Below are 15,534 nucleotides of genomic sequence, written 5' to 3' on the forward strand. Positions count from 1 at the left end.
TGGCGGCGGCCCGTGAGGCGGGCGGGGCCGGCGGCGCGGAGGCGGGGTCCCGGGCGAGCCGCCCTGGGAGGCGGGGGCCGTTTCCATAGCGGCGGCAGGAGGTGTCGCGCCGGGGAACTTCCTGGTTCCCGGGCTCGGCTTCGCCGGGATCCTCTTGGAAGGGAAACAATGGGGCGGAGGGCACTGCGGTAGCCGCCGCCGCGCCGGGACCTGCTCGGCTGCCCCGACTCCCTGCGCTGCGCCCTGCCACAGCCTCCGCCGACGGGACCGTCCTGAGGTAACTTCGTTTCCTCATCTCCCACCGCGGGCGGTCGGCCGGCGGCGGCGGCGGTCTCCGGGGTTTCCTCCGGGCAGGGACCCGGGTTGGCCCCGGGGAGCCGGACGCCGCCATTCCCGGCCCCGGGGAGGTGGACGGAGCCGCGGCTCCCCGCCTCAGCCCTCCAGGGTCGGGCTCGGGAAACCTGTGCGGGGCCGCCCGGGTGCCCCCTGGAGCCTTGATCGTGGGGCTCTGCGGGAGTGATTGACAGGTTGGCGGGCGCCGGGTGGGGGGCGCCGGGATGCAGGGAGCGTGCGGGGAGGGTCTGCGGCGGCCGGCGCGCGAGGGGACCTGATGGCCGGCGAAGGGGCCCGGGGGAAGGGACCCGGGTCGGCCAGACCCGGGGGGAGGGGAGCCCCGCCGCCTCCCCCTCCCCCAGAGCAGGCTTCGGTCCCCGGGAGACGTGTCTGTCTCCCTTGCAAGTTTCACTTGCGTCCTGCCGAGTCCAAGTGGGCAGGACTGAGGCAAACTCCGTCTTTTTAAAATTACTGCCTTCACGCCGCGGAACTTTGTTTCGACCAGGCACGGGGAGGATGGGGTGAATGAGGGCTCCGGGGAGCCTGGAAATCTGTGCGCCTTTGCAAAGTTTGCGAAGTAGTTTGCAGCTAACAGCCGTGCGATGGTGCGGCATGTCTAAGGCGTGAGAATGGCTGCTCGCAGGTATTTTAAATGGCAGGAAATTCGGGGAGTCTGAGAAGCCACATTTCTGTAAATTGAAAGAGATTTCTTTAAGTTGAGAATTAAACTCTCCCCGCCTCCTCTCCGCTCCCCGCATTTTAATCCACAGTTGCTCTTTCGTCCGTAGACTTTAAGAGGAGTTGAATGGGTCCCTTATGGGACCGGAAAGGATGTTTGAATTGGGGGCACTACTCAGTATTGGGAAATAATGTGACACAAATGGGGGGAAAGAAAGTGGGGACACGATCTTGCTGGAAGAAAGTGACTTTAATCCTGCGCTAATCCATTTATAACTGGAATCGAGTCCCTGGGATCCTTAACTGAACATTTTGTAGCTCAGAAAAGTTGGACAGAACTTTAGAGATCAGCACGGCCAACTCCCTCCTATATTGAATCTCTGGGAAGTTCTAAGGAGGGAAGTCCAGGGACTTTTTCTTTTTTTGTAAAGTCATTTTAGTAAGAATTAAGTTAGCCAGCATCACGTGAACAGTGGTTTATTTACCACTATTTCTCACTGTATCAGACCCTAAAATTAAGAAAAATATTCATGAGTTTGCTGTTTCCCATAATAAAGTTTATAAACCATGTCTAGGTTTTTGCTTAGATTGCCTATGGATCCTGTGTTGTAGTCTCCACAGGCAATGGAAGTATGTCAAACGTACCTATGTCAAAATATAATAGAAGAAAATTATGCTAATAAAGGTATACCTTAATTTTTAAAGAAAAACAGGTATCCTGAGTTAACAAATTCCTTGGCTGATTATTGAAAGAATCAGTGAGTTGTCTCATAGGCATTCGAGGAAGCCTCGTTTGCCAAACATTAAGAATTTGGGCCCGAGGCTTGGTGTTGGTGCCTACTTGCTGTTTCCAGCGAGCCCGTCAGGCTCCCTGGTGTACTTGGGTCCGGGGAGGAGAGCCCATGACCCGTTTTACCAGTGGTTCGACGTGAAATATCTCCCGGGGAGGACAACTGGCCCTGGTTATACAAGCCAGTAACTGGAAGCGGCAGCTTGGCCGCCATCTGTGAATCGACTGGCCATCCTCTGCGTTACTGGGACCCACGACAACTGCCCTGGCATGGCGGAGCCAACGTGGGCCTCCGGTGCCGGGCCGAGGTTGTACTGGTCAGCCGTGGCCGCCATGTGCACATCTGCCCCAGGCTCCTGTTAGGTTGTGCGGCCAGCGACCGCGCCTGAGAAAAGAGGCCGGTAAATTAAAGTTAGTGGCAAATTGGGAACACAATTACGTTGGTTAACATGCGCGAGGCATGTTGATTAGGCAGTTTGAAGCTGGCCAGAGACATTGCCACAATACTGAAACTTCGGGAAGTGGTGCTTCAGTTCCAGAGAAGGAGACAAGTGGTTACATTCTGCGGTATGTCCGCAATTTCGCTTTGACCATGCCTGCTTCGCTTTGGTCCGGTGGTATCCTTATCAACATTATTCTGACCATTTATTCACAGAAAGTTACAGTTTGTCCCTTCCGGATGATTTTTGAAAGGCCTATTGGCATTTAGGTGGAATTCACTTGTATTTAGAGTCCCCCCTCCCCCAATTAAAAGAATCTCACGTTTTACAGTGGAAGTCAGTACAAAAGTAATGCTAATTTGAATTTTTAATGTTTTATTTATTTTTGAGAGAGAGAGAGAGAGGGAGAGAGAGAGGGAGAGAGAGAGAGACAGCACGAGCAGGGGAGAGTCAGAGAGAGAAGGAGACCCAGAATCTGAAGCAGGCTCCAGGCTCTGAGCTACCGGTCAGCACAGAGCCCGACACGGGGCTTGAACCCACGAACTGTGAGATCATGACCTGAGCTAAAGCGGGCGCTCAACCGACTGAGTCACCCAGGCGCCCCTGTAATGCTAATTTGAAAGAAATCTGTTTTCTAGCACGGTTCATTATAGTACCTGGCGGTCCCAGCATGGGAATTAGGATTGCAAACACTTGGATTCTCAACTGGTCTGTGCCATTTCCAGGCTGAATCATTTCATGTAAATAACTTAACTTTTAAAGGCTTGTTTCTTTGTAAAATGGGGGGAATCATAAATTCAGATTTGTTTGTTCATTCAGCAAGTACTACTCCAGTCCTATGCGCCTCATGTGAGGGACCTTGTTTTCAACAGCAGGGGACAGGTCCCCTGAAGTGAAGTCCCAGGAACTGTAAAACCCATGGGATAGGGAACTTAACCTGACTTGGGGGCAGGGCAGGCTCCCCTGAAGGAATAGGAGGAGGTGGGAGGTGAAGAGGGGAGGGCCGTGGGTGGGGCGCTTGGGGATGAGAGAGGAGCATGTGCCCGCCCTGAAGAGACTGTTGTGAAGGGTAGATAAGAAGGCTCCTGTGGGAGCGGGTTCCCCACAGGGCGGTCACTGCCGCTGTTCCTGGTGTGGAGAAGGCCGTGCGCCATGCTCCGGGCATCTGCCCCGTAGCCATTGGGGGAAGGGAGTCAGTCTGGTTGACTCTAACCTCACTAGACCTGGAAATGCCTCTCTGTACCCTTTGATGTCTTGCGTTTTAATTCTGGCACGGTTCACTCATTAGTTTTTATATCTGAAAGGCTGGAAGTAAAGAAAAAGATTCTTTGATTTCTGTACAGAGATGCTATATGATATGCATATAGTTTTTTGATTTAATTTTGGTAGCATTCTTTTCTCTGGAAGAGCCTAGACTACCTACTTCTCACAAAGTAGTAGAATCTACCCTAAAGTAAAAAAATATATATTTATTAAAGGGCAGGTAGTTTCATTTGCCTATAGGAAGGTCAAGAGTTGACTCTGGAGTTTCATATCTTATTTGCTTAAATGTTTTTGACTCTAAATAGATATTTGGTTATTTTCTGCTAGAGGTATGTGTTGCACCTGTGTCTTGCTGACATTGATGTGCATGTAGAAAAGTTATAATTTTATGCTGGAATTTTCCTTTCACTAAATTAACAAGTGAATTCAAAAATATTAGCGTAATGTTTTTCATGAAATAACTTAAAGAATATTGTCCTTGAGTTTTTTAATATATTAATTTCAATAACTTTACATAGGTCAGTAATGGCAAATTAATATCTTATTATGGAAATAATGCAGTATTTATAAGCTAGTTGGCTCTCTGGGCTTTTTTGTTCCCGTTCCTTTTTATTTGGTCTTCGTACATTTTCATGCTTGTTAGCATATCTGTGGTAAGAAAAGAGAAAGTGAAATAAGATTTTGAAAAATCAGTCACAATGGACAAGATTGGTTAGAATTTATGGAAGTTAGGTGTGTGTGCCAAATGTCTTTGTGTATGTTGCTGATGACTATTATAAAAATGAATTGGCATCTAACAACTTTATATTGACATAAATGTTTAAAAATTAAAAACTATTTGTCTTCCTTGTTTTTCCATATTTTTTCTCATTCTAGCTTTGTTTTGGATTCTCTTTTTAAAAATAATTCTTCCATTTACTTCTTTGTTTATTAGCGTGGGATCATGTATTCTTTTGTTGCTCCTTTAGTGTTTGCCTACAAAATTCTAATACGTTTTCTCAACTTACCAGAGAGTAATATTAATTGAGACTTCCACTCTTTTTTCAGAGAAGGTAAAAGACTTTGAAAAACATTTAAGTTAATTTTCTTTCTTTCTTCTTTCTTAAACCCATTTCATTGTTACCATGTCTTAAAATGCATATATATTTAAAACCCCGAAGATCTATTTCTATTGTTTTACACTGTTACTCAGTTAGACTCAGTGTATTTTCTTTTCCTTCGTTCCTTTTTGGATTACTGACCTTCCAAAGGAAATAATTCTTCTTCTGTCTGAAGAATATTATACATTTTCTTGAATATTTAATATTAAATATTTAGTATTATCTTAATGTGGATCCTGTATTGACAGATTTTCAAACTTTTTGCTTTGAGAATGTTTTTATTTCACCTACATACTTGAAAGATACATTTTGCTAGGAATAGAATTCTAGTCTAGAGATACATACATACATATAGTTAAGTATTAGTTCTTTGGAGATTATTTTCCAATATTTGGCTTTGTTTCTGTTGAGAAGTCAGTTATAGTGTATTGCTTCTTTATTGGTAATTTTTTTCTTTCTCAGGCTATTTTTAAGATTTTCTTTTTGGATTTTAATTTTTTAATGTTTTATTTATTTTCGAGAGAGAGAGAGAGAGAGAGAGAGACAGCACAAGCAGCGGAGGGGCAGAGAGAGAGGGAGACACAGAATCTGAAGCAGGTTCCAGGCTCTGAGCTGTCAGCACAGAGTCCGACGTGGGGCTCAAACCCACGAACCATGAGATCATGACCTGAGCCAAAGCGGGCGCTCAACCGACTGAGTCACCCAGGCACCCCTCCTTTTGGATTTTTAAGAATCCTCCCCTTACTTGCTTGGGGAATACCTACTGATACCTTTCATCAGTTTTGGATAGTTCTCAGCCATTATCTCTTCAAATATTGCTTCTTTTCTGTTCTTCTTCTTGATCTTTGTGGGACTTCAGTTTCAGGGTATTAGAGCTCACTAAAGCCTCTGTGCATTTCACTTGTCTTCTGTAGTTTCCATTCTCTTGTTTCTACTCTGTTCTGGATATTTTTCTGTGGTCTGTCTTCCAGTTTACTAAGTGAGTCTTTATCTCTATCTAATATGCTCTTTTTTCTAAGTTTATTTATTTATTTTGAGAGAGAGAGCGTGGGTGCGTGCACACGGGAGGTAGGTGGGGCAGAGAGAGAGAATCCCAAGCAGGCCGTGCACTGTCAGGGCAGAGCCCCGTGTTAGGGCTCAGTCCCATGAACAGTGAGATTGTGACCTGAGGCGAAGTCAGTAGCTGGACTCTTAACTGTGTGAGCCACCCAGTCGCCCCTCTGTCTAGTATGCTCTTAAACGTTATTCTCTAGGTTCTTAATTTTGGTTAATTGTGTTTTTTGTTCTAGTCTTTCAGTTTGGTTCTTTTTAAGTGGTCATGCCGCTTTCATATGCATATCTGTTTGAACAGGGTAATAAGCATGGCAACTGTCCCGTAGTTGTGCAGCTTTTTCTACAGTCTTTTATTTCTCGAGGGGTCTTATGTCCTAATGGTCCTGCCTATCTTTGATTGTGTACTATTCATTCTATTTGAAAAAAGTATTTCTAGAAGTAATTATAGATTTAGGTAAAGCTTTTGACAGGAATTTGGGATTACCTTTATTCAAATTAAGTGTTTTTGAATCTGTGGGAGGACTGGTTCAGTTTACTTCTGTGTTATCCCTTCTGGGAGTCAGCCTCATGGGGTCTTATTCCAAAGGAGGGATGGATGTTTGGCGTGTACTCTGATGTTGTACTCTGACATTTTGGCTTCCGAGTCTCCAAGGCTGCCTCTGTGCAGGTTAGCCTCCCAGGCATCTCTTCTGGTTAGGCAAGCATTTCCAGGAGGGAAGGAACCCCAAGGTGCTCTGTTCTATCCTCCTGGACTGTGGCTGGTAAGTCCCTTGTTAGTTCTTTGATTACCCTCCTACCCTACTTTTTAAATTAAGGGATACATTACATGTAATAATGTGCACCAGTCTTAAATGTATATCCTGAAGAATTTTTATAGATGTAATTAAGTATGTAATCACACTCAGATCAGCGTGTAGAACTTTTTTGTCACGCCAGAAGACCCATGTCACACTCCTTCCCGGTCCATGACACCTACCTTCCCTGTCTCATTAACAATTACTCAGTTTTCTAGCACCATAGACTTGAATTAAAAAAAGAAACTTATTTTGGGAGAGAGAGAGAGTGACCAAGCAGGTTGGGGGTGGGATGGAGGGGCAGAGGAAGAGAAAGAATCCCAAGCAGGTTCCACGCTGCCAGCACAGAGCCTGACAGGGGATTCGATCCCATGGATGGTGAGATCATGACCTGAGTCCCGTGTTCACCTGACGTGAACCACCCAGATGCCCCTAGTTTTTTGTTTTTGTTTTTGTCAAAGCAGTGTCATGCAGTGTATACTCCTCTCTTGTGTCTGATCTGGCTGGTTTCATTCAGCGGCGTATTCTCTCAGTGAGATTCAGCTGTGTTGCTGCGTGGAGCACTAGTGTTTCTTCTCTATTGCCCTGTACTTGGTCTACTTGCCGGGGCACTTGAAAAACTGCCTCAGAACTCGGTGACTTGAACAATGACTTCGATTTCCCACTCAAAACTGTAACTTGAGCATTGCTTGTCTTAGCTGGATTTGGGGTCAAGGAGGGCTGCTCTAAAGCTTGGCCGAACAGTGTTGGAAGTTTTGCCCACACGTCTGCCATTTGATGACCGACATGTAAATGTGACGAGAGTGTGTTCACAGCATGACGGCGGTGTTCAAGGGCCAGCGTCCCGCACACACATGCAGCGGGGACAGGGGTGGGGAGCCTGTGAGCAGACACACGCTGCATGGCCCTTAGGTCTTGGCTTTGAAATTTAATGCACTTTTGCTTCCATTGCACTCTGTTCTTTGAGGCAGTTACGAGCCTGCCTAGGTTTAAAGAGAGAGGGACAGACTCTACCTCTTGATGGGAGAGATAAGATTCTGCCCCTGATCTTAGCCAAAAGGCCGAGAAGCGATGGAAGAGATACGATTCTGGAAGAGCACATGAGACCAGAAGTGTAGTTGCCATTATTGGAGCATATAGTGGTCACAGTAGCAGGCTCGTGCCCCGTCTCTCACGGTTTCTTTGCCCAGGCTTTTACACACTGGCATTCTCTCCAGTTTGGGGCTCTTGTAACAACGCTGCTGTGAACATTCTTGTACATGTATTTTGTTGGATTTCTCCAGTCCTTTTGGAAGTCTCCCCGGGTGTGGAACTATTGAGTAATATAGGTAGATATATATTTTGCCCTAGTTACTACCAATTTTTTCAATGTGGTTGTATCAATTTATACCGTCTGATATTTTTAAGAATTAAAAGAATACATATATTTGTGTAGCTTTTTAATTATATTCAAAGCAAGAGGCTTGGTATGTAATATGTGGTCTAGCTTTATTGGAAGTGTAAGTCCCTTATGTAGCTTTTCCTTTGTTTGTGTTTTGCTTTTCCAGCCAGAGGCTTAATTATTGGAAAATGGGGACAAGGTAGAATAGTCTGTAAAGGAAGAGCAGCAGTGATTTTTAAAGCAGCATTTTAGAATATGTATCCAGCGTAGTGCTACATATAGTTACCGTTCACAGACTGTCTGTGGTAATTGCTGAAGAGAAATTTCTGAAATTTCTTTTTGGAACTTGCTTTTTGGAACCCATCCCTCAATTTTGTATCACATTTTGTTTTTGATCAGTGCTTTATCATGAGTTTGAATTCTAAAGCTCGTTCACCAGACTTGCTTGGGAAATATTTTTCGACCGCAAACTGTTTTTCCTACATAATTTGCCATCACCAGGGATTGCCAGAAGAATGCCCTCCAGGTTCTGCCCTCAAACTCAGGGTTACTCTTTTGATTCCTTCACTATTTTTTTAAATTTTTTATGTCCTTATTTTATTTTGAGAGAGAGAGAGACAGAGAGTGAGTGGGAGAGGGGCAGAGAGAGAGGAAGACACAGAATCGGAAGCAGGCTACAGGCTCTGAACTGTCAGCACAGAGCCTGACACAGGGCTCAAACCCATGGGCTGTGAGATCATGACCTGAACTGAAGTTGGACTCTTAACTTACTGAGCCACCCAGGCGTCCCTGATTCTTTCACTATTGATAGTCATTTTAACTTTCTTCTAAGTGTCATTTGAATCAGGTACCCCTCACCCCCTTTTGGTAACCAAGATTTTAGACCAGTTTGTTTCATTCAGCTTATACCAGGTCTTCTGCAATAATTTGTTGATTGATCCTACTAATAGTGCTTGGGAAGTTAGAATTCTTTTAGTTACTCACTGAATTGAGATTAGTTGTTAGGTCCTAAATCTTACAGTGCTAGAAAGCTTAAAAATAATTTCAGGGACACCTGGGTGGCTCAGTCGGTTAAAGTGTCTGACTTCGGCCAAGGTCATGATCTCATGGTAGGTGAGTCCAAGCCCCACATTGGGCTCTGTGCTGACAGCCTAGAATCTGGAGCCTCTTTGAGATTCTGTGTCTCCGCCTCTCTCTGCCCCTCCCCTGCTCATGCTCTGTCTCTCTGTCTCTCAACAAAAAAACAAAACAAAGCAAAACAAAACAAAACAAAACAAAACCCACAACACTAAAAAATCATTTCAACTTATTTAAAAAGAAGACCTGAAAAAAAAACTGAATCAGTGCTAGCATATAGAAGATATTTAGTTTACCAAAGCAAATTTTCATGCATAATCCCTTGACAGCTTTGAGAGGTAGGTGAGTTGGAAAGTTGAACCCTCATTTTACAGGGAAGGAACCCGAGTCTCAGCTGTGCCTCTCACGTCTAGGACTTCTTACACGTTGAGTGATCTTTCAAGGCCGACGATCTACCATCAATTTGGTGAATTCCAGCTTAATTGACTACATGAGTTTACCTCTCTTCAACCTGATCGATTTGCATTGTATGACCCATAAATTTGCTAGTTTTCTTCACTGCAGGGCCTTTGCATGAGCTGCAGCCTTTGACTCCCCGCTCCCTCATAGCACCTTTGTCCTGAATTTGTTTTCCTAGTGGCAGGCTGGGACCAGGCTTGGCTTGATTTTTTATCTCAAGCCCCTTGAGAAGTTTTTGCATATTGTCCAGTTGGTAAGTATTTATTGAAGGGATGGATGGATTCTTGTATTTAGAATCTGGAGTTTTTAGCTGACTTTTTAAATGATGCCAGGCCTCTGGAAGTCGGATGTATTGTATCCTTTGTTTTAGCTGTGATCTGCAGGGCTCAGCCACTAGGTGCACTTCTGATGTATTAAGTACATTAGGCACTTAGAACCCGAACAGATTATAAACTGCTTTTGAAAGGCCCTACCTCTTTAGCTATAGGTAGGAAGCTTGGGAAAGGACATTTGTTTTCCTAAATACATAAAAGTTGGCATGTTGACCAGTGTAAAGCTACTGGCATTTGGTTAGTCCTTCTGGAAACCTAACTCAGATTCTACCTGTAGAAGGGGAAATTAGACCTTCCTCTTATCTGATGCTTCATTAACATACACGTGTAAACAGAGGCAAGCCAATGGTTTCACGTTCTGCCCATCTCCCTCTCTGACCTCATTTTCAGGAAGTGCCATGTCAACGTAGTGAATAGTGAGCAGGAGAAATAAACCTTTCACTCTAGTGCTGACAGAAGATTTGCTTCATTTCCCTTGAGCTGGGAAAATAATGAAAGCTGTTCAAATTTAGCATTGTGTTTCACGGGGTATAAATTGCAGAAAGAGAATTCTCTATAGAAAGCCCAAGAATTAGAAAAGCACAGTGGTGAGACTTTCTGTGTCAGTGAATAATGACTGTAACATTAACTGAAGTTATCTGGAATGAGAAGACCTTATCTGGCACATGCATATGTGTGTAAGTGTGTCCAACATACGTGTTTGAACTCTGTATGTGCCCAGCATACGTATTTGAACCAATGAACTCTGTATGTGCCCAGCATATGTATTTGAATCAATGAACTGCGAATCTGAATTAAGAAAGAAAGGTACTAGAATTCCTGTAATGTAAGTTCCATGGGGCCAGGATGTTTGTTTTGTGCTTGGCTGTGTCTACAGAGCCTAGAACGCTGCCTGGCTCATAATAGCAGCTCAGTAAATATTTATTGAATAGATAGTAAATTTGTATATTATCTGTTTGTTTTAAATTTATAAACCCAACACTTATCATTTAAATATTGCTTTATAACCCTTTGGGAAATAAATTGGTTGAGGCATCATTTCTGACAACTCTTATTGACAGAAAGTTGCATAAAGTACATTGCCAAGCACTTATTCACTCATTGTCATTAAATTTTCTTGAGACATTTAAAACTGGGTATCTGAGAGCCCATTTCACGTAAATTCACAACAGTCCATTTAGTCCATCCCTTATTATTGGAGTTTCAAGTTGTTTATAATTTTTTTTGCTGTTACACATCAAGCTCCAACAAAGGACATTTTCTTCAGCTCTTTCTTGGGCTGGTAGTTCAACACATAGCAATGTTGTAAAACAGGATCTAGGAATTTCTCCTAGAAAATGAACTTGGCTTGTGCAACTCTGAGGGCGAGATGAGAAGTGTTAGTTATCAGACAGCAAAGATCAGAGAGCACAGACGGTACGACCCCAGGCGGGCCTGCCGCGCTGGCGTGTGGGTGACGTTCAACCGTGGGTCTCCGCACGTGAACGCTCTCTTGCAACTTGCGCTGGGACTGCCTGTCACTTGACTTGGTCTTTTAATGAATGAATGAGTCACTACAACTGTTTCTGCCTCTTAGTTATAGTCTAAACAGTATAAATGCATCTAACACCTTCGTACAGGTGGGTCCACACATTCTGTTACTCTTCTTTGTAATCATTTCACTTCTGAATTGTTTGGGAGAAAGTTTGCTCTTTCGTATTAAAATATTATAAAGCATTCCATTCCTAGGGTCTGATGTCGTGGTGTCTGTAGCGTCCCCTCCCCCAGCTCAAGCGCTAGAACGGTGCCCGTATCCTCCTGGGTCGCATCTCCCTCCTCTTCCTCTTCCTCTGAGGAAACCATCAGGCTCAGCTTTAGGCTCTAGGCTTCTCTTCCTTTTCTGGATAGTTACATTGTATGTGTATATGTCCCTAAACAACTTACTGTGGGTTTTACACATTTTGGAACTTTATGTTAATAATGTCATTGTGTCTGTGTGTGTGTGTGTGTGTGTGTGTGTGTGTGTTCACAAATTTAGTGAGGAAAGCTTTTTAGTAAAACTAAAACTCACAAATTTAATTTGCATTTAAAGTAATTTCCTTGCTCTCTGCATTAGTCATCTTTTGCAATAATACTGCTATGTAACAAACCACTTCAAGATCTAGTGGTGTGAAATGACACACATTTATGTCTGACCTCACAGCCTTGGCAGTCTCTGCTGGGTTTGGCTGGGCTTGTCTGTAAGCCGTGGATTGGGTGCTGGGTGTTGACTCCGTCTGGGACCAGCAGGTGTCTGGTGTGCACGCGACACACCCAGCTCAGTGCTCTTAAACCCTCCACTTAGAAATGGGACCGAGTCGGTTCTGCCCATGGTCCAACAATACGTGGTACAGTCAGGCCCCCACGTCCATGGGGTGGAGTATGTGAGTGAAGGAAGACACGGAACAAAAGATAGCGTGTGCCCTGTCTTCCTCCGAATAACAACAGAAGTTTGGAATGTTTCCGTTCTTATTTCCTCCCTGCTAGATTACGCGCTGTTGTTCAGTACTTTAGGGTGCGCGCTCTCTCTTTCTGTAACTCCTGATTTAGAAATCGTATGTCTAATATTTGTTTGTGTTTACTCATGCCTACAACTTTTATCTCACCGTTCTTTGCTGTATTTCAGATCTTCTCTCTGGCATCATTTTCCATCCTTGTGAACTACAGTTTTGGAAGCATCCTTAATGAGGACCTGTTTATATTCTCTCAGTTTGTGTCTGAAATTTTCATTATTTTGTCATTTTTCTTGAAAAGATAGTTTAGCTGCGTTGAGTATATAATTATAGTTAACAGTTTCTTTCTTTTTGCTTTGAAGATATTATTCCAGTGTCTTCTGGCTCCTGTTGTTGTTCTTTGTAAGCAATCTGCCTTTGATTTCTGGTTGCTTTTAAGAACTCTCTCTCTCAATGATGTTTCTCAGTTTCACTATGATATCTCTAAGTATCAGTTTCCATTTTATTTATACTTTCTGGAATTTGTTGAACCCGAGTCTGTACATGAGTACCTTTCATCAGTTCAGGAAAATTCTGGGCTATTATCTTTTTACAGATTGTCTCTCCCTCATTCTTAACGTTCTCTTTCTAATACTACCAATTAGATATATATAATAGATGTTTTAATCTGCTTTTTGTGTCTCTTAATCTTCCTTTATATTTTTTGTCTGTCTTTGTTGCGTCCTGGATGATTTCAGATCTGTCATCTGGTTCATTAATTCTCTCTTTAGCAGCATCCACTTTGCTGAACTTGCCTGTTGAGCTTTAGTTTTAGTGATCCTGTTTTTCACTTGATTCTTTTCCAAATTTGTTGCCTCCTTTTTTGCTCATATTTTTCATTTCCTGTTGCATTTCAAAACATTATTGTCCTTTCCTTTTTGACATATTTGTGATTAGTCTGCTTATTTCTGTCAAATCTCTTACGCACAGTTTTAAATTTTGAGCCAAGTTTTACTGTAACTTCATCTGTGGAAATGCTTACGAGACTTGGTTTAAGAGCGCTTTCTCCCAGAGGGAGTTTGCAGTTGAGGACAATGTCAAGCCAGGGCAACTTAATTTCTAGGCTTGAGATTTTTATGATATACAAGTGTATGGATTTGAACTTGAAACCTCTGTGAAGGTTGGTTTTGGTTACAGATTTCCAGTGAATACCCCCCCCCAACACAAATAAACCTAGACTCAGGAGAGAATTTTCCTTTAATCTTCCTTTGGGGCAGATTTTTTCCCCCCATAGTTAAATCTTTTTATTGAAGATGTAGTGTTTTAGGGGCCAGGCTCTATGTGCTTATCTGTAGTCTGACTTTCCATGTTGTATTGTGTGAAGCTCTAGTTTTGTCCCGCACATGACTGTCAGCACTGGAAGCCCTTCAGCATTGTCCAGTAGAATTTTTGGGGATGATGGAAATGTTACACATCTCTGCTAATACAGCAGCCACTAGCGACATTTACAATGTATGGGGTATGACAAAGGAATGGAATTTTAAATTTTACATGGCTTTAATTAACTTAAGTTTAAGTAGCTGCTGGGTAGTGGCTCCAGAACTGGACAGGACAGCTTGATGCTGCTGGCATCTTTGCCTACCTGCCACCCTCTCTTTGGGCTCCTGTTCATGTTTTCCATCTCTGAGAATTTCTCTTAGTTGCTTATGAGCTTTGCTGTACATTTAAAAGGATAATTATTACCTTCCATCAAGTATTTCTGGTGTCATGTAGTAAGAAGGTTCACAAGCTCTTTGGGCACAAGAATCTCAGAAACGGAATTACAGCTTTATGTTTAGTTGGAGAGGTACTTACCTTGAATGGTAAAAATTGGGAAGTACAGTAAAGGAGTGGAAGTTCTTCAGATGGATACTGACCATGAAGTTAGAAATTAATGAGGAAGAATTAATTACATAATTTCTTTGCTATCCTTCTTATACTACAAAACATTTAAGGATGCTAAAAGACAAAAAATGGAGCTGTGGCTAAAGTTTTAATGTCTCACATATTGTCTCCAGCTTCTTGGTGAGTGTATTTTACCAATACAAGAGCACTTGAATGAAAAGGTGTATATATTTACTTAGAAATATTTTGCAGATGGACAGAAAAGAGACAAATGAACATGAGAACCTGATCACAGGGAGCGGTGGTGGTGGAGGGAGACATTCAGTGCTGAACCTATTTGTTTTCTTCTGGCTTTAACGGGGCCTGCGTTAGTTATTTAATTGGAGGGATTTAAAAACATATAAATAATGAGTCCCAGCTATTTCTCAGGTATATGCTTCTTTTTCCTTTAAAGCCAAATATTTTAGAAATGTGTGGTTGGTTTTGGATATTTATTAATAAAAACACTTAAGATTCTTTGTAACAAATGGTTACTTTAGGATTTGCTTGCTCTTTTGGAGCCATAGGTACATTGGATTCTTTTTTCTCTTATTATTTGTATGTCTTTTTTGTGGTAAAATACACAGATTACCATTTTCACCTTTTTAAAGTGTCCACTCAGTGGCATTAAGTACATTTACATTGATGTACAACCATCACCATCCATTTCCAGAACTTTCTCATCCTCCAAACTGAAACTCTGTCCCCATTGAACGTTAGCTTCCTGCCCTCCCCACCCTCAGCTTCTGGTACCCACTGTTCTACTTTCTGTCCCTGAATATGACTTTGCTACGTGCCTCATAGAAGCGGAATCATAGGGGCTTGTCTTTTATATGACTCGCTTATTTCACTTCGCATAATGCTCTCGAGATTAAATTTGATTTTCTAAAATTCTAATTTGTGCTGAGAGTAAAGGAATGGACATCCCATTGGCCTGTAGTGGAGATTGGTGTTCTTGTGTCTTTCCTTCCTTAGGGGAGGTTCACACACAGAGAAGTGGGTTACTGTTAATTTGATCTAAAAGAATATTATTAGAAACAGTAGAAGGTGATACCATGTGTTGTGGTTTATACTTCTGTTAAAGTTAGGTTTTAAAGTAATTATAATTGGGACCACTGAGCTTGTTCTAAGATATATTATCTGGTGTTATAAAACCCAGAAATCCTTTTAGATACTTGTAGAGGTTTTAACTGTCTACAAACATCAGACATTATTTTGGACTGTTTAGTGCTGGCAGTAAAGAAGAGGATATAGTGGAGTTTGCTTTACTTTTTAAAAAAATTATTATTTATTTTAAATGTTTATGTATTTTATGTGCATGTGGAAGGGGTGGGGTAGAGACACAGGGAGAGAGAGACTCCCGACCAGGCTTTGCACTGTGAGTGTGGAGCCCGATGTGGGGCTCGATTTCATGAACCATAAGATAGTGACCTGAGCCAAAATCAAGAGTTAGACGCTTAA

The 15,534-nt window shown here is 42.7% G+C and overlaps 1 protein-coding gene across 2 annotated transcripts in view; it reads left to right on the forward strand.

The window, feature by feature from the left end:
- Positions 1–6: 6 nt before the first annotated feature.
- The window catches only part of USP6NL (USP6 N-terminal like), a 173,297-nt gene continuing 157,769 nt past the window's right edge, over positions 7–15,534 (forward strand). The window contains exon 1 of one of the 2 annotated variants that reach the window (XM_029954760.1): positions 7–277. The gene's annotated coding sequence lies outside the window, so the exon portion shown is untranslated. Of the gene's footprint in view, positions 278–303; positions 528–15,534 lie in introns of those variants that run through there. The other variant, XM_029954761.1, reaches the window with a different exon arrangement.

This window comes from Suricata suricatta, chromosome 10 (assembly GCF_006229205.1).
Source record: "Suricata suricatta isolate VVHF042 chromosome 10, meerkat_22Aug2017_6uvM2_HiC, whole genome shotgun sequence".
Lineage (NCBI taxonomy): Eukaryota > Metazoa > Chordata > Mammalia > Carnivora > Herpestidae > Suricata > Suricata suricatta.